Genomic DNA, 18,301 nt, shown 5'->3' with positions numbered 1-18,301 from the left:
GGGGCTCTTCAAGAGAGGGATGCTGAGTCAGTTCACATTTTCTCCGTGATACCCGGAGAGAGAATTATGATGTGTCCAGGAATCACTCATCCTTCCATCTGTCCTTCAGATCCAGGCACATCTGTAGGAATATCTTCTACTTTACATGGAGGTAGTTATCCCTCTGCCATGCAGAGGCCCTATACAGTTAAAAAAAAAACAACACACCAAAACCCATTCAGAATAGGTTCTCCAATTTGAATTATATACTGTCGGAGATGCATGCCACATACAAAAACACACGCCAGCAAACATGCACTAGAACCATTCATCCTGCATATTCAATATTTTCCCAGGGCTAAGCAGGACTCACTCTTTCCTCTCACACTTATGATGTGGGAAATAAACATTTCGGAACGGACAGCTCAGTAACACATAAATGCATTTACCTGCTGACGTTCACTGAGTTGCTGTTTCCTCGAGATGTAAATAAAGCGACGGATTTGTCGTCCCTTCCCCTTTCTGGTATTTTTTCCCCTCATTTCTGCGATTTCAACGACTCACTGCTAATGGAGAGAAATCAGCCCCAAACCTCTCTCTCTCTTTCTCCCTCCTCCTTTTCTGTAGAAGCTCGGGAGCTCTTTGCGTTGCACAGGCAGAGCCGCAGAGGGAGCTCTCTCGGTGCAGCACCGTGCAGTCTAATAGATCCATTCTTTGAGACACCAATCCTTCCCTAGTTATGTCTTTTGATATTTCCCCCCCCCCCCAGCAAACACATGTCTTAGAATTCTATATTTCTGTAATCCTTGCTTAAAATACTTTTTTGTATTAGGAGCCTTTGCATCTTTAAAATGGCCTTGAGGCAGTTAGGGGCGGGGGGTGCGTTTAGGATTTAGGGTTACCATATGGCTCCAGAAAAAGGAGGACGGATTGAGACATCTGGGTTTTACTTACATTGCTTTCAATAGAAGTAAAGCCCAGATGTCTCTATCTGTCCTCCTTACTTCCACCGCTTTCAATGAAAGTAAAACACGGATGTCTCAATCCGTCCTCCTTTTTCTGGAGCCATATGGTAACACTGTAATAAGGAAGTGCTATTTAGAAAAAAAATATGTCTATAAATAAACAAATGCTAACAAAATAGGCACCCTTAAATCAGTGTGGGCTGTGCTGGTCAGTGGTCACTACTGAAAGCTGGAACTGTAGGGGTTAAATGGGTTCAGAATCTGAAAGCAGAGCTGACAGTCTTGTGAGAGAGAGTCCTTAGCTGTGAGGAACAGCATAGGAGTGCCCTTTTAAGAATCTAGGAAGTCCTTCTACTAGAGCCGCGGCACAAGTGGTCTTAGCAAGGCCTTTACGTGTGTCTTTCCTGCACGCTGAGGCCACTCTCACTATGGCCAGAAAATGGCTGATTTTCCCATTTTCTGTTGCATGTGTGGAATTGTAGTTTAGATTTTTTTGCGAAATTCAATGAGATAGTCAGAACTTCAAGTCCATACATGCAATAGGGTAAAATCAGGACTAAATTAGTCTGCTCTTATTTCATGGATTCAGATGGCAATCTTACTTGTTGATGTACAGTAAATGCTGGTTTCATTCTGTAGTGGAACGGGTAGAAGTGAATCACATGTGTATGCTTTCCAAAAATACTAGGATTAAGGGACACGCAATGAAGCTACCAAGTTGTACATTTTTAAAACAAACCAGAGAAAATATTTCTTTACTTAGGGATCCTTTTACTAAACCGCAGAAGACCTTCTTACCATGGGCCAGTGAGGTACATGCTCTGATGCTCATTCAGTTCCTATGAACATTGGAGCATTTACCTTGCCGGCCCATGGTAAGAAGCTCTTCTGCGATTTAGTAAGACCCAGTGCTAATGTGTAATTAAACTCTGGAATTCATTGCCAGAGAATGTGGTAAAAGCAGCTAGCTTAGCAGGGTTTAAAAAAAGGTTTGGATAATTTCCTATGAGAAAAGTCAATAAGCCATTATTAAGATTGACTTGGAAAAATTCCCTGTTTATTTCTAAAATAAGCAGCATAAAATGTTTTACTATTTTAGAATCTTGCTAGGCACTCGTGTTTGTGACCTGGATTGGTTGCTGTTGGAAACAGGATACTGGACTTGAACCTTTGTTCTGTCCCAGTATAGCAATGCTTATGTTCATACTTTGGAGGAAAGGCGGGAGAGGGCAGATATGATTGAGATGTTTGAATACCTACGTAATGTAAATGCGCATGAGTCGAGTCTCTTTCATTTGAAAGGAAACTGCAACGAGATGGCATAGGATGAAGTTAAGAGGTGATAGGCTCCGGAGTAATCTAAGTTTATTATTCCATAGTTTATTATTAGGATTTTATATACCGCCTATCAAGGTTATCTAAGCGGTTTTTACAATCAGGTACTTTTTTACAGAAAGGGTGGTAGTTGCATGGAACAGTCTCCCTGAAGAGGTGGTGAAGACAGAGACTGTCTGTATTCAGAAGGGCCTGGGATAGGCATGTGGGATCTCTTGGAGAGAGAAAGAGATAATGGTTACTGCGGATGGGCAGACTAGATGGGCCATTTGGCCTTTATCTGCCATCATGTTTCTATGTTATGTTCTGCTGCAGAGAATAAATAGACAAGCTTTAACTCACAGGAAAACCTCAATTATAGTGCAGAAAAAGATAGGAGGAGACATTCGAGTCATGAGTGAACTATTAAAATCAAAGCATCCAAATATTGGCACTGGAGGGAGCTACCCAACTGCTGATGTCACTACTGACAGTGCATTATGCACCTGAACCATCTTACAGCATGTGACACAGCTGCAGGGTGTGTACTAAGGAGCATGCCAGGCTCCTTGGAAGCCTCTTGGAGCACTGAGGGAGCCACATGAGTTTGAAGAGCTGCTCTATTTTCTTCAGGTAACTGTGAGTCCACTCAATACGGAGATGAGGAGAGCAAACTTGAAAGGCTCTCTAATATTAAGTACCCCACAACAAGGTCCCATGGATAAACATCAAGCATCCAAATTTCAGATTGGGTCTTTAGTTATGGGCCCTTTGCAGGAACAAACCAAAAAGCAAAAGTCCAACAGGACAAGAACCCACGAGTTCAAAAACATACAAAAAGCAGTGGGAACGGACAATGAACACTCCACAAGAAATAAAAAATTTCAGTGGCATAGGAGGCCGGGCGGAGGAACAGGAGATGTTTGCAGTTCCTCCTGCTCCCAATAGAAGAGGTATGGACACCAGGATGGGGAGGGGCAAGAGGGAGTGTGCATCCCTCCTTCCATACTTAGGTTCGGCGCAGGGGGGGCCATTTTTTATGGTTTGAGGAGGGAGGAGGCGCTTTGTCGGGGAGGGAGGGAGGAGGCGCTTTGTCAGGGAGGGAGGGGGTGCTTTGTCGGGAGGGGGGAGGCACTGTTGGTAGGCTTTTTTTGCTTTTTTTTTTTATTGGACAGATATTTTGCATGTGTAATACACACAAAATATCTGTGCCATAAAAAAAAAAAGAAAGAAAAATAACCAACAACCAGGCAGAAGCACTGACAGTAGTGACAGGAGGCTGCTTTCCCTGTCACTACTGTTAGGGCTCTGCGCATGTCTCAATTGCTCACTGAACAATTGAGTCGGTGGGTTTGCTTGCAAATGATTTGCACCTCCGTGCAAATGATTTGCATGCAAACTTAATAGTGAATCAATCGCTGTTGGAAAATCAGCCAGAGAATTGGCCAACAGTGATTGAGTCGCTATTGTTAGTGAATCTAGGCCTTAATCCCCCATTGCCCCAGGTACATTAGATAGATTGTGAGCCCACTGGGACAGATAGGGGAAAATGCTTGAGTCCCTGAAAGTAAACCACTTATGCTATATACAGTATAATAAGTGGTATATAAATAGCTCTAATTTTAAGACATTTCTGTGGATATAATTTCCTCTAGGGCTATGCTCCTAGTCAAGTTCTGAAATCTTATTTCAGAAATAAGATTTTCTTTTTTTTGTGGTCAGAAATTTCAGATGTTCCAGGATGTGGCTCATTGCGCACAATTAAGAAGGAGCATGTTTCTTGAATCAAAACTTAAGGTACTGAAAGTGAGAGGTCCTTTCTTTATAAGGTGCACATGTAAAATTTTTGTTCTCTTGGCACGGGAAAGAGTTTGTCTTTTTGATCTGCCTCGTTTACCCCCCTCCTTTTACAAAACCGTAGCGTGGTTTTATTAAAAGGGGGTGGGAGTGGGGTTGTTTTTGACAAGATTACCTCATAATTTCCCTAAGAGCTTAGGGGCTTAAGTTAGGTCCACTTATAGTTTAGATGTATTTATGAATCTTAATTGATTGCTGATATATATTCTTATTTTTTCTTGTGTTATGTCTCCTTTGTTCTCATTGATGAAGGAAGATAGTGGATCACAGAAAATAAAGTATACACTTCTCCCTCGGTATTCGCGGGGGATAGGGGCAGAGCCGGACCGCGAATTGAGAAAAACTGCAAATAACTTCTCGTCCGGCTCTGACCCACCCCCACTTCCCTCCCGCCTTCCCCCCGGCATCCCAGCCTTACCTGGTGGTGTAGCAGGCTTTCGGGGCAGGAGCGATCTTCCTACGCTCCTGCCCCGTGCAGATCGCCAATAGGAAATGACTGCCGTGAGTTTCCGTAGTCTCTCGAGACTACGACGGGAGCTCACAGCAGCCATTTCCTATTGGCGATCTACACGGGGCAGGAGCGTAGGAAGATCGCTCCTGCCCCGAAAGTCCGCTAGACCACCAGGTAAGGCTGGGATGCCGGGAGGAAGGCTGGAGGGAGGCGGGAACTTGGTAAACTATGGGGGGGGGGTTTACCCCCTCCCAAAAAAATCGCAAATATGTGAAACTGCGAGTGTTGAAACCATGAATGGGGAGGGGGAAGTGTAGTACACTTTTACTTAAGATAGCCCACAGTAGCCTTGTTTTGTCTGTTTTGGGCTGCTTCAGAGGTAGTGACTAAGGAGGATTCTGAAAACACACTTCCCCTTAGTTAAAGCAAAGGTTGCTGGCAACAGCCATGGCACTCCTTCTGGCTATGTTGAGCTCCTTCCATCTTCTGTGACCCATTATCTTCCAGCCTATTTTTGTGTGAAAACCATCCTCTCATCTCATTACAGGGACTATAAGACCCCTATTTTCCAATATCCTGGTATTTACCTTTGCAATATTTCTTAATGCTTGATAGTGTGCTGTAACTTCTTTTTTATCCTGTATTTTGGATTTAAGTGAAAAATTTTGACTGAAAAAAGAAAACCTGAGCCAGAGATAGGAAAGAATCAGCTGGTTGATGATCCTGATTCAAATATAGAATTGGAGTGATAGGAAGTAGAAACTATGGAAACATGCATTTTAAATATATAGACATTTATATGTAGACTTGGTATTAAGTAAAGATCAATATCCAAGCGACCGAAATGCAAGGGACCTGGGGAGAGGAAGAAGCGATATGGATTGCTCTGAAAAGAGAAGATGGAACTTCTATCTACGTGGGTGTAGTCTACAGACCTCCGACTCAATCGCAGCAAATTGATAAGGATCTGATTGTGGATATCCAAAAGTTTGGAAGGAAAGAGGAGGTTCTGCTGTTGGGAGATTTCAACCTGCCGGATGCGGACTGGAATGTTCCGTCTGCGGAATCGGAAAGAAGTAGGGAGATTGTGGATGCCTTTCAAGAGGCTCTGCTCAGACAAATGGTGACGGAACCCACAAGGGAAAAAGCGATATTGGATCTGGTCCTCACAAATGGAGAGAGTATCTCTAATGTTCGAGTGGGTGCTCACCTGGGTAGTAGCGATCATCAAACGGTTTGGTTTGATATAACGGCTAAAGTGGAGAGCGGCCGCACGATACTTAAAGTCCTAGATTTCAAACGTACGGACTTTAATGCAATGGGAAAGTACCTGAAGAAAGAGCTGTTAGGATGGGAGGACATAAGAGAAGTGGAAAGACAGTGGTCTAAGCTGAAAGGAGTGATAAAAATGGCTACGGACCTTTATGTGAAGAAAATCAATAAAAACAAAAGAAAAAGGAAGCCGAATTGGTTCTCCAACCTAGTGGCTGAGAAAATAAAGGCGAAAGAGTTGGCGTTCATGAAATATAAAAAAACCCAAGAAGAGGAGAGCAGAAAGGACTACAGGGTGAAACTGAAAGAAGCCAAGAGAGAGATACGTTTGGCGAAGGCACAGGCGGAAGAACAAATGGCTAAAAATGTAAAAAAGGGAGATAAAAATTTTTTCAGATATATTAGTGAAAGGAGGAAGATAAAAAATGGAATTGCTAGGCTAAAAGATGCTGGGAACAAATATGTGGAGAGTGATGAGGAGAAAGCAAATGTGCTAAACAAATACTTCTGTTCTGTGTTCACAGAAGAAAATCCTGGAGAAGGACCGAGATTGTCCGGCAAAGTTACACGAGAAAATGGAGTAGATTCTGCGCCGTTCACGGAGGAGGGTGTTTATGAGCAACTTGAAAAACTGAAGGTGGACAAAGCGATGGGACCAGACGGGATCCATCCCAGGATACTAAGGGAACTCAGAGAGGTTCTGGCGAGTCCTATTAAAGACTTGTTCAACAAATCTCTGGAGACGGGAGTGATTCCTGGGGATTGGAGGAGAGCGGATGTGGTCCCTATTCATAAAAGTGGTCACAGGGATGAAGCAGGAAACTACAGGCCGGTGAGCCTCACTTCAGTTGTTGGAAAAATAATGGAAGTGTTGCTGAAAGAAAGGATAGTGTATTTCCTTGAATCTAATGGGTTACAGGATCCGAGGCAACATGGCTTTACAAAAGGTAAATCGTGCCAAACGAACCTGATTGAATTTTTTGATTGGGTGACCAGAGAGCTGGATCGAGGACATATGCTAGATGTAATTTATTTGGATTTCAGCAAAGCCTTTGATACAGTTCCTCATAGGAGGCTGTTGAACAAACTTGAAGGGCTGAAGTTAGGACCCAAAGTGGTGAACTGGGTCAGAAACTGGCTGTCGGACAGACGCCAGAGGGTGGTGGTTAATGGAAGTCGCTCGAAGGAAGGAAAGGTGACTAGTGGAGTCCCTCAGGGTTCGGTGCTGGGGCCAATCCTGTTCAATATGTATGTAAGTGACATTGCTGAAGGGTTAGAAGGAAAAGTGTGCCTTTTTGCAGATGATACCAAGATTTGTAACAGAGTAGACACCGAAGAGGGAGTGGAAAATATGAAAAAGGATCTGCAAAAGTTAGAGGAATGGTCTAATGCCTGGCAACTAAAATTCAATGCAAAGAAATGCAGAGTAATGCATTTGGGGATTAATAATAGGAAGGAACCGTATATGCTGGGAGGAGAGAAGCTGATATGCACGGACGGGGAGAGGGACCTTGGGGTGATAGTGTCCGAAGATCTAAAGGCGAAAAAACAGTGTGACAAGGCAGTGGCTGCTGCCAGAAGGATTCTGGGCTGTATAAAGAGAGGCGTAGTCAGTAGAAGAAATAAGGTGTTGATGCCCCTGTACAGGTCATTGGTGAGGCCCCACTTGGAGTATTGTGTTCAGTTTTGGAGACCGTATCTGGCGAAAGACGTAAGAAGACTTGAGGCGGTCCAGAGGAGGGCGACGAAAATGATAGGAGGCTTGCACCAGAAGACATATGAGGAGAGACTGGAAGCCCTGAATATGTATACCCTAGAGGAAAGGAGAGACAGGGGAGATATGATTCAGACGTTCAAATACTTAAAGGGTATTAACGTAGAACAAAATCTTTTCCAGAGAAAGGAAAATGGTAAAACCAGAGGACATAATTTGAGGTTGAGGGGTGGTAGATTCAGGGGCAATGTTAGGAAATTCTACTTTACGGAGAGGGTGGTGGATGCCTGGAATGCGCTCCCGAGAGAGGTGGTGGAGAGTAAAACTGTGACTGAGTTCAAAGAAGCGTGGGATGAACACAGAAGATTTAGAATCAGAAAATAATATTAAAGATTGAACTAGGCCAGTTACTGGGCAGACTTGTACGGTCTGTGTCTGTGTATGGCCGTTTGGAGGAAGATGGGCAGGGGAGGGCTTCAATGGCTGGGAGGGTGTAGATGGGCTGGAGTAAGTCTTAACAGAGATTTCGGCAGTTGGAACCCAAGCACAGTACCGGGTAAAGCTTTGGATTCTCGCCCAGAAATAGCTAAGAAGAAAAAAAAAAAAAAAAAAAATTTTTTAAATTGAATCAGGTTGGGCAGACTGGATGGACCATTCGGGTCTTTATCTGCCGTCATCTACTATGTTACTATGTCACAACTGGGGACAGGTTCTGGAGGATGTGATCTGTGCAGTGACATAGAACGCAAAGCATTAGAGGACACCAGTGTCCTTTCCTGATGCGGCTGCTTGTCTTCTGCATTTATAACATATGGAACGAAGAGACGCTGCTCTTCCCACTGCTCATTTTCAGATTGAGCAGTGGGCAGTCCTGGATGTCTGACTGGCCCATCATGGTGCATTATGGGACTTTCAACACTGATTTCAATGAGCAGGGCCAGCTTCTATACATCCCACACTGCTTTGGGATATACGTTCAAAACCCAGACGACTACTACTACTTATCGCTTATATAGCGCTGAAAGGCGTACGCAGCGCTGTACATTTTGACATTTATTGACGGTCCCCGCTCGGAAGAGCTTACAGTCTATCTTAGACAGACAAGACATGGCATAGAATGTAGAGGATGCAGGGCCCAAGGTGAGAGGAGTTAGGAGTCGAAAGAACTCTCAAAGAGGCTAAAAAGTCTCCTCCAGCTTGGAACTGGGTAACTTGGCATTTCTGCGTTTTTCCCTATGCCCTTCCAAACTACGCCTATTCTGGCATCTGATGTTTCCAAATGCTGCCTCTGCTGAGCAACAGGAAATGCAGTTATGTTAGTGGAAGGTCAAGATGGAGGGAAAGTAGATAAGAGGAGTAGGGAAACTGAGTTCAGAAGGTGGAAATGGGTATCTAGGGAGTGGAAGAGAGACAACAGAAGGAAAGAGGCTGGGGAAGGAGTGGGAGGGATGGGGAGGCTGAGAGGAGGAGATGGAAAGCTGGTAAAGAGGCAACATTAAAACATGGAACACTGAACTCCTGAGGTGCATCATCAGCCTTGTACCCCTCTAACTTTATTTATTTATTTAATACATTTATATATTGCCTTAAGTGTAGGCGGTTTCCAGTATTAAAACAGCCATAAAATTCCGTAAAATAGATGAACACGACGTCACACATCATCTACATTACAATAAGTACATGAACGTGACCACCATTCACAGGCCGCGCACACGTGACAAGCACATATCCAAAGCAGCTTGGAATCAATTATATCTCTTGCATATAGGTATCGGCAAACAATTGAGTTTTAAATCATTTCTTAAAGCTGACCCCCTTCAGAGCACAATCTCAAATGCCCAGGAAGACTGCCCCACAGATGTACGGCAGCGATACAAAACATTTTCCTTTTTCTAATTTAATCTAATCTTCCATTTGTGAGTCGCACAAACCTATACAAGCTCAAGGCGACAGATCAAAGAGGAAGTGGGAAAGTAGTAGGGGTGGGACATGGAGAAGCAAGAGGAGGGACCTAGAAGTAGGGGGTGCAATACAGAAGCTGAAACAGTTAATTGTCAAAGAGGTGGGTCTTCAGGTTTTTTTCTGAATGTGGTGTAGTTTGTCTCTTTCCTGATTGCTTCTGGTAGGTCATTCCAAGTTTTTACACCCAGATAAGTTAGCATAGGGTGGAAAATCCGCTTGTAGTGGAGGTATTTTGTGGATGGCAGGTTTAGTTGGATTCTTTTTGATGTCGACCAAACAGTAGAGGATAATTGGATGAGAGGGGCTGCTGAGTTTCCGTATAGAATATGATGTAGGATACAAGACGTTTTGAAAATTATTCGGGATGATATTGGGAGCCAGTGTAATTGCCTGATGAAGGTTGTGATTGAGGCCACATGTCGTACTCCTACTTCTCTTATTGCTGTTAATTTCATCCCTCCCTTTGTCTATCTGTCTTTTTGTCTCCATGCCCCTGTGTCTTTCTTCCTTTCTTTCTGTCTCCCTCCCGCTGTCTGTCTTTCTTTCCATCTGTCTCTCTCCCTGCCACCTATGCAGCATTTCTTTCCCCCCCACCTCCACTTCCCTGTGCAGCAGCCACAGCTGCATTCCCTCCCCCTCAATTTCCCTGTGCAGCAGCATTTTCCCCATGCCACTTCCCTGTGCAGCAGCAGCATTTCCCTCTCCCCCACTTCCCTGTGCAGCAGCTGCAGCAGCATTCCCTTCCCCTCCATTTTCCTGTGCAGCAGCATTTCCCCCCCACTTCCCTGTGCAGCAGCAACAGCATTTTCCTCCCCACTTCCCCTGTGCAGCAGCCGCAAAAGCATTCCCTCCCCCTCCATTTCCCTATGCAGCAGCATTTCTCTCCCCCATCCCACTTCCCTGTGCAGCAACAGCAGCAGTATTTCCCTCCCCCTTCACTTCTCTGTGCAGCAGCAGCAGCAGCGGTATTTCCCTTCCCTTCCACGTCCCCTGTACAGCAGCAGCAGCAGCATTTCCCCCTACCCCCCTCTTTCCCTTCCCGCGTTCTGGCCTGCTCCCTTAGTCCGTTGCTGTCCCCCCTTCCCTTCCCTTCCCGTGATATAGCCTGCAGGATTAGTTTGAGCCTCGATACATACCACAGCTTGTTCAACTTGTCCTAGTTGGAGTTTATTTTTAAGTTTAAAGGTGCCGCGGCGGCTCCTCTCACGATCGCCGCCTGTGTCGGAAGCCTTCTCCGACGCAGGTGCGACTCGTGAGAGGAACCGCCGCAGCGGCTTTTAACTTAAAAATAAACTTTGGTCGGTAGGGCCGCATTTCTTGGATGGAGGACTGCGCGAGGAGGAGAGCAGGGAGGTCATCGCTTTTCAATTTGTCTTGTGGCCACTGGCACAGCTAAGCGCACATGTGCACTCCTGTCGGCCAGGGACCTATGGATCACTAATCATGCAGGTAAGAGTGCGCATGCGCGCTTAGCGTTTTGTTATAGTAGATATTTTATTTGGGTGATTGTACTGCAGTTCGAGGCATGGAACTTAATTCATGTTGTACCGAGGTCAATCGCATGTACGTAGTTGCAAGTTTGCAGCCTGTATTTTATTATCATTTTTCTTTACAGATGGCTACATTGTATCCACTGCCACCTGGTGGCTTTTCTCTTTTATTTACGTGCAGTTCTAGACCATGCAAAGAAGGCTTACTGTTTTTACGGAGTTAACCTATAAAAATGTCCTTTTTTTTTCCCTACAATGCTGCTTCCTCTTTTGTTACCAGAGAGCTTAAACCCAGCTGGTCAGGGGGCTACTGTGGATTCGAAATGTGTCAGTAATATATTTTAGCCACAGCTGCCTAGGAAGTTAGGATGGAGGTGGGAGGAAGGGGAAGAGGAGAATAAAGGTCCTGAATCATGGTGACACCATTGAATGGTCTGCTTTATCTATGGTTCCCTTTGAATTTGTGACCAAAGAAAAATATGCAATCGTGCTCTGAGTATTTTGGAAGTGGTGATAAAAGATTTATTGATTCAACCAATCTAAAGTGCAGATATCTGAAAAACTGAAGCTGGCTATGGTTTTTATTTGTCTCAGTGCTGTGCAGAGGTCTAGTAGCTCTATTGATTCTGGAAAAACTGGGGTCTTTCTAGGCTGTGACAGCTTTTAAAGGACCTCCACGAGAAGATGTTGCAGTGCATGGACTTCTGGGACCTCCCAGGACTCTTCTTCATCTCAAAGCTCATGAACTGTTGCAAATCTTTCATGATGGTCCTATCAAAGAAGCATGACCCCCCAGTCTAGCTGCAGTGAGTTTTCATTTCTTGTCCGCGTGCATTTGACTATGAACCTTCACATCTCTCTACTTTCTCATTCCTATCTCTCCCCTCCTCTAATCTCCCTGCCAGCTGTTTCCTTCCTTTTTCTTTCTCCCGTCCCTCCTCCCCATGTCCAGCAGTAACTCTCTTCCCTTCCCTCTCCCTCCTCCCCACCCAGCAGCATCTCTCCTTCTCCTTCCCTCCAGGTCCAGTAGCAGCTCTCCCTTTTTTTCCCTTGTCCAGCAACTTCCCAGATTCCTTTCCCTCCTCCCCTCCCAGAAGCATCTCTCCTTCTCCTTCCCTCCAGGTCCAGTAGCAGCTCTCCCTTTTTTTCTCTTGTCCAGCAGCTTCCCAGATTCCTTTTCCTCCTCCCTTCCCAGCAGCATCTCTCCTTCTTCCTCCCTCCAGGTCCAGTAGCAGCTGTCCCCTTTTTTTCCCTTGCCCAGCAGCTTCCCAGCCTCCAACAGTGGCTTTCTCCCCTCCTAGCAGCTCTCCGTACTTGCCAGCACAGAGTTTCACTAAGGCAGCCTTGTGTCGTTTGATGGGTCAGCGCCGCCTCTGAGGAAAGAGGAAGTTGCATCATCAGAGGCGGCTGCAACTCAGCAAAAGCCCCAAGGCTGCCTTAGTGAATCGCTGGCTGGTAAGTACCAACAGCTGCTGGGAGGGGAGAAAGCCACTGTCTGAGGCTCCCCATGATATTGCTGGTCCTGCAGCTCGTCGATCTTGCCAGCCCTGTGTGGACCAGCAGGAAATTGCAGCTGTCAATCCCGCCGGCCCTGCACGGACCGGCAGGAATTTTCTGCGGATCGGCACCAGTTCACGGACCAGCGGTTGAAGAACAGTGATCTAGAGTACGTATGACCGCCTTCATCCAGTGCTTCCAGATGATCTTATACCTGCCAATTTGAATCTTGGAGTTCAACCAAAGGGGACTGACAAGTGGATTTATGAATTGGAATAGATGTTAAATTATTAATAAATTTTAACGTCTCCTAAGTGTCCAATAAAATTCTATTGTCCTTATACAACCTAGGTAACATGATACTCAAAACATGACACAATCTCAATGGAGACAAGAGTTGCCATTCCAACCATAACCAGTCTGGAAGATTTTCCATGAGCTCAGGGAGGATCCAATACATACCCTGACGCATAATATAGGCTTGATGGTACCTATAAAAATTGGGAAAATTTACCCCTCCCACGCTGTAATTGTTTTTTGTAAAGATACTAAATCAATACTCGCAGCTTTCCCCAGCCAAATAAATTTAGTAAGAATACTATTTAATTTCTTATAAAAATATCCCTGAAAAAAAAAGGTCTTATACCTCCTTTTTCCTACTGACCATACCTCTCCCTATGCAAACTAGCATCCTTCCAGCTTTCACCGTCACCATTTCAACCTGTTTGGCCACCTTAAGATCATCCCATACAATCACATCCAAGTCCTGCTCTTCTGTCATGCACATGAGTTATTCACCCCCTTAACTGTACTGTTCCCTCAGGTTTTTGCAGCCCAAATGGATGACCTTGCATTTCTTAGCATTAAATTTTAGCTGCCAAATTTCAGACCATTCTTCAAGCTTTGCCAGGTCTTTCTCCATGTTATTCACACCATCTGGTATGTCTGCTCTATTGCAGATTTTGGTATCATCTGCAAAGAAGCAAATTTTACTCAACAGCCCTTCAGCAATATCGTTTATAAAAATGTTAAAAAGAATAGGCCCAAGAACAGAACCTTGAGGCACACCACTGGTAATATCCACAGTGGTGTACCAAGGGGGAGGCTGGGGGGGGCGGTCCGCCTGGGGTGCAACATGATGGAACATGGGATTTAGGGAGGGAAGGAACAGAAAGGGAGAGAAGTTGGACACAAAGGATCGTGTGGAGGGGGGATAGAGATACTGGATAGGGTAGTTGAGAAAAGAAAGGGAGAGATGTGGACCCTGGGGTGGTGGGGAAGGAGGGAGAGATGCCGGATGAAAGGGTAGTTAAGAAAAGGTGGATCTGTGGAGGGAGATGAAAAAAAGGAAAGATGCCGGACCTCCTGGGGAGGGAAGGGAAACGGAAGCGGAGGACAGAGATGGCAGATGGATGGTTAGCATGCAGAAAGAAGAAAGAAGGAGACCCTGGCAAGCAAGTTATCAGAAGACAACCAGAGCCTTGGACCAACAAAATTTGAAAAATAATCAGACAACAAAAGGTAGAAAAACTAATTTTATTTTCTGTTTTGTGATTACAATATGTCATATTTGAAATGTGTATCCTGCCAGAGCTGGTGTTAGACCGCAAACGTGAGCTAGGAGTTAACAGAGAGAGGAAAAGTCCTTTTTGTTTCTTTATTTTATTTACACCACAGCGCCAGTGTGGTTAGGAGAAGCCAAAGGGGGGTGAAAAAGCTATAATAAACCCACAAGGATGTTTGAAAAAAACACCCAATTGGGCAGGAAAATCGAATCGAAAAACCAATTCAATAGGCTGAATCGAATCGAAATTTTTTTTTTCCTGAATCGGGCAGCACTAGTTTGCGCTACTGTTTTAGACTTTAGGACCTGGGATTGGGGAGAGATGGCATCCTCAGTACTTTATAATGCAAGTGAAATGAGGATTTGGTCAGACTTTTGAAGGGTCTGCAGAAGAAAAATATTGTATAGGCCGGGGACATGAGACAGCAGGAAACGGGCACTTTTCTTCCTTCTATTTTTGTGAATGGCAAGGCTGAGGATGTCAGAGAGTTCAGTTAAAATATGTGCTTTATAAGAAAATATAATAATGTGTTTTATAAAGTTTATAAGCATTGCTGGCCTACCCGGTGAGGTGTTCCTAGTGGTGGTGGTGGTGGCAGCTTGTCAATGTGTTGAGAGGAAAAGGTGGTATTGGAAATTCTGCTGAGCAAACTCTAGGCCCATTTCCACCCCTCAGTTAGTCCACTTCACTCAACTGGTTCACACACTGAGTGGGTCTTTGGGTGTTGTGCCTGGGTAGTTGTTTTGGGATCTCTTCCAGTGGTTTGTCAGTATCTCCTTGTGGTCCAAGGAAGGAAACTTTGTTAACCTTAGCATTGACCTTCAGAATATGTTTGTAATAACGCTGCTTGTGTGGCATTAGGCTATGTAGTGATCGAAAGAAAAAACCAGACCTTTGCACATTTTTGCACTATATGGTGGGTGTATGGGGAGATTCACATTTCCTGCACAGCTAAGTCCATGTGAAGTTACCTTGTGCTGTATTTGACATCTAGCAAGGACTCTGTTTGGAAGGAAAGATCTAAGCTTAAAAATGAAGTGGCCAGAAGTTATGGTAAAAGCAGATAGCGTAGCTGGTTTTAAGTAAGATTTGGACAAATTGCTGGAGGAAAAGTCCATAGTCTGTTATTAAGACATGGGGGAAGTGTCTGCTTGCCCTGGATCGGTAGCATGGAATGTTGCTACTCTTTGGGTTTTGACCAGGTACTAGTGACCTGGATTGGCTACCATGAGAATGGGCTACTGGGCACGATGGACCATTGGTCTGACCCAGTTAGGCTATTCATCTGTACGGGCCTATGTTTTCACTTCTTATTTTAATGTGGTTTTTTTTTCTGGGAACTTATCAGTGTTTTTATATAATGGGAACAAAAATGGAAGAGAATTAATGTGTGTGGAATGGGGGGTAACTAATTTCTTCAGCTAAATAATTCAATCCACCTCAACTAGACATAGGAGAACTCACGCACCATTCACACACCCTCCAACCAAAAATGTCAAAAGAAAAAATCTGTTCGATAACCTCCTAGCCATTCAAGCTGCAATACTCGACCCCCAACTCTACAACCTATTGACCTCAACCACAGACTACAAAACCTTCAAAAAAGAAATAAAAACCCTTCTATTAAAAAAAAAACACATAAAACTGAACTGTGTGGTGCAGTGGCTGGAGCTTCAGCCTCAGCACCCTGGAGTTGTGGGTTCAAATCCTGCGCTGCTCCTTGTGACCCTGGGCAAGTTACTCAGTCCTCCATAGCCCCAAGTATGTTAGATAGATTGTGAGCCCACCGGGACAGACAGGGAAAATGCTTGAGTACCTGATTGTAAAACCGCTTAGATAACCTTGATAGGCGGTATATAAAAACCTAATAAAACTTGAAACTTGAAACACAATTAGAACTGTCCCAAGCATCACCTGCAACTACTCCATATGTACTTCTGATGTCATGACAATTCAGACATAATTTATGTTATGTTATGTTTGGAATAATGGTTACATAAATGAGGTTCAATAAAAGAACATTTTCACTGCCTGTTTCTATTCTGACCATTTATTCCATTTCATGGTTATTACAAAAAATTTTTTTTTACATGGGGGGGGTATCAAAAAATGATGGGCCTCGGGTGTCACATACCCTTGGTATGCCAGTGAACATCCCTTTCCTCAGAGCGATCTCCATTGATCACTACCCTCTGTCGCCTTCCAGTCAACCAGTTCTTGACCCAACCTGTCGCTTTGGGACCCATCCCAAGGGCACTCAGTTTATTTATTAGATGTCTGTGTGGAACAGTGTCAAAGGCTTTGCTAAAATCTAAATACACCACATCTAGCGCACATCCTCTATCCAATTCTCTGGTCACCCAGTCATAGAAATTGTTCAGATTTGTCTGACAAGATCTACTGTTTCTTATTCTTTCCTCTCTTCTGAAATAATGTAACTTCTATTTTTTAAAGTAATTTTACAAGTACTTATATGTATAATCCACCTGGAAGGTGATCCAATTGGGCAATGTATCAAATACCTATTAAACTTGAAACTTTCTCCCTCTAGCAACATTTGCAGTAATCTTTTCATGCGGCATCCCAAACTAACACTGGGTCCTGTATATGCACTGGCCACTTTCTGCACTGCTTAGTAAAAGGGCCCTTCAGAAAGGTAAATCTAAGGTGGACATGCTTGATTCTACTGAGAGCATCCAGTGACATTAGAAACCATGAGATTAAAAACATGCAAGCAGTAAACCTCAGGGAATTATATTTAACCTTTTTAAAATTTAGTAGGAAGTCAATTAAATCTGTGTGAGAATAACTCAAAAGGAGATTTTTAATTTTTTTTTTTCTTGTTACTGGTGAAATAGAATACAATACAATGCACAATAAGCAGCAATAAAGTAGCTGAACATTTTAATCAGTTCAGAATCATCTGTAAAGGTAGATATCTCAATTGTCCAGCAGGTGTCTCTCTTCTCTGTTTAGTTGATGTGTTTCAACAGGCTTTGGAGAACTGTCTCATTTCTTGAAGATCAGATGCACGCTTTTTGAGCTGTAGGACATTTCTTGCAAATTACACTGGATTATGCTGCTTTACTCTGTGCATCCTATTTGTGCAGAGCTACCCAGAACTTGATAGGTCTGGGTTGCTACATATTTCAATAATTAGCAGTACAGAAAAACAATACTCTTGACACTAAGGAGTCCTTTTACAAAGGCGCGGTAGCGGTTTAATGCGCGGAATACCGTGCGTTAAACCGCCTGCCGCGCTAGTACCTAATGCCTCCATTGACGAGGTGTTAGGATTTTAGGCTGCCACGGGGGTTAGTGCGTGATGAAATGTCCGACGCGCTAACCCCCATAGCGCGCCTTGATAAAAGGAGCCCTAAGTGATCCTTTTATTAAGCTGCAGTAAAAAGTGACCTTAGTGCATCCTTATGTGGGCTTTTTTTCTGTTTTCTAGGCCATTTTTACTGCAACAGCAGCAGCAGCAGTAAAAATACCCTTTTTCTGTATTAAATGATGTGCTAATGTTGCCACTAGTGCACAGATATTTAAAAAATTATCACATGTACACTTATCACCACTCATTTTGTAGGCGGTTAGGGGTCACATGCTATTTCTGTGCTAACCAGTTAGCACACATTAATATAGCTGTGCTGATTGGTGCTGGAGTGCCCCCCTCTCTGCCCCGGAAATACCTCCCCCCCCAAAAAAAAAATAAAATTAAAAGCAATTTTTTGCGCACGGTTAACACATGCACATTTGACTCTTCCTGCAGGCACCTGAATTTATTATTTATTTATTCACATTTTTATCCCATCCTCCCAGAAGCTCAGAACTGGTTACAAGACATTCACAATGTAAGTTAAGGACATGAGCAGTTATAAAGAGGAGAATACACAGGAAGTCTGTCTGTTGAATGCATTTTTTAGCAGGAGAATTTTCACTGCTCTTCGGAAGTAGGGATACCAGATTTTACGTATGTAAAATCCAGTCCCATAGACCCGCCCAGCTCTACCCATCCCCGCCCCATTATGCCCACACCCCGCCCCCAGCCTCACCCCTATCCCCCCCAGCCTGCTCATCTTGGACGGGAGGGCATCTCACGCATGCGTGGATGCGACACAATGACATCACCATGTTGCATTCACGCATCCGTGGATGCCCCCTCCCAAAGTGATCTGCTGTTCAAAACCCGGACAAAGGGCCGGGTTTTGAAAAGCCATCCGGACGCCCGGACA

This window comes from Geotrypetes seraphini, chromosome 5, assembly GCF_902459505.1.
Source record: "Geotrypetes seraphini chromosome 5, aGeoSer1.1, whole genome shotgun sequence".
NCBI classification, from domain to species: Eukaryota; Metazoa; Chordata; class Amphibia; order Gymnophiona; family Dermophiidae; genus Geotrypetes; species Geotrypetes seraphini.
This window is presented reverse-complemented; position numbering follows the sequence as displayed.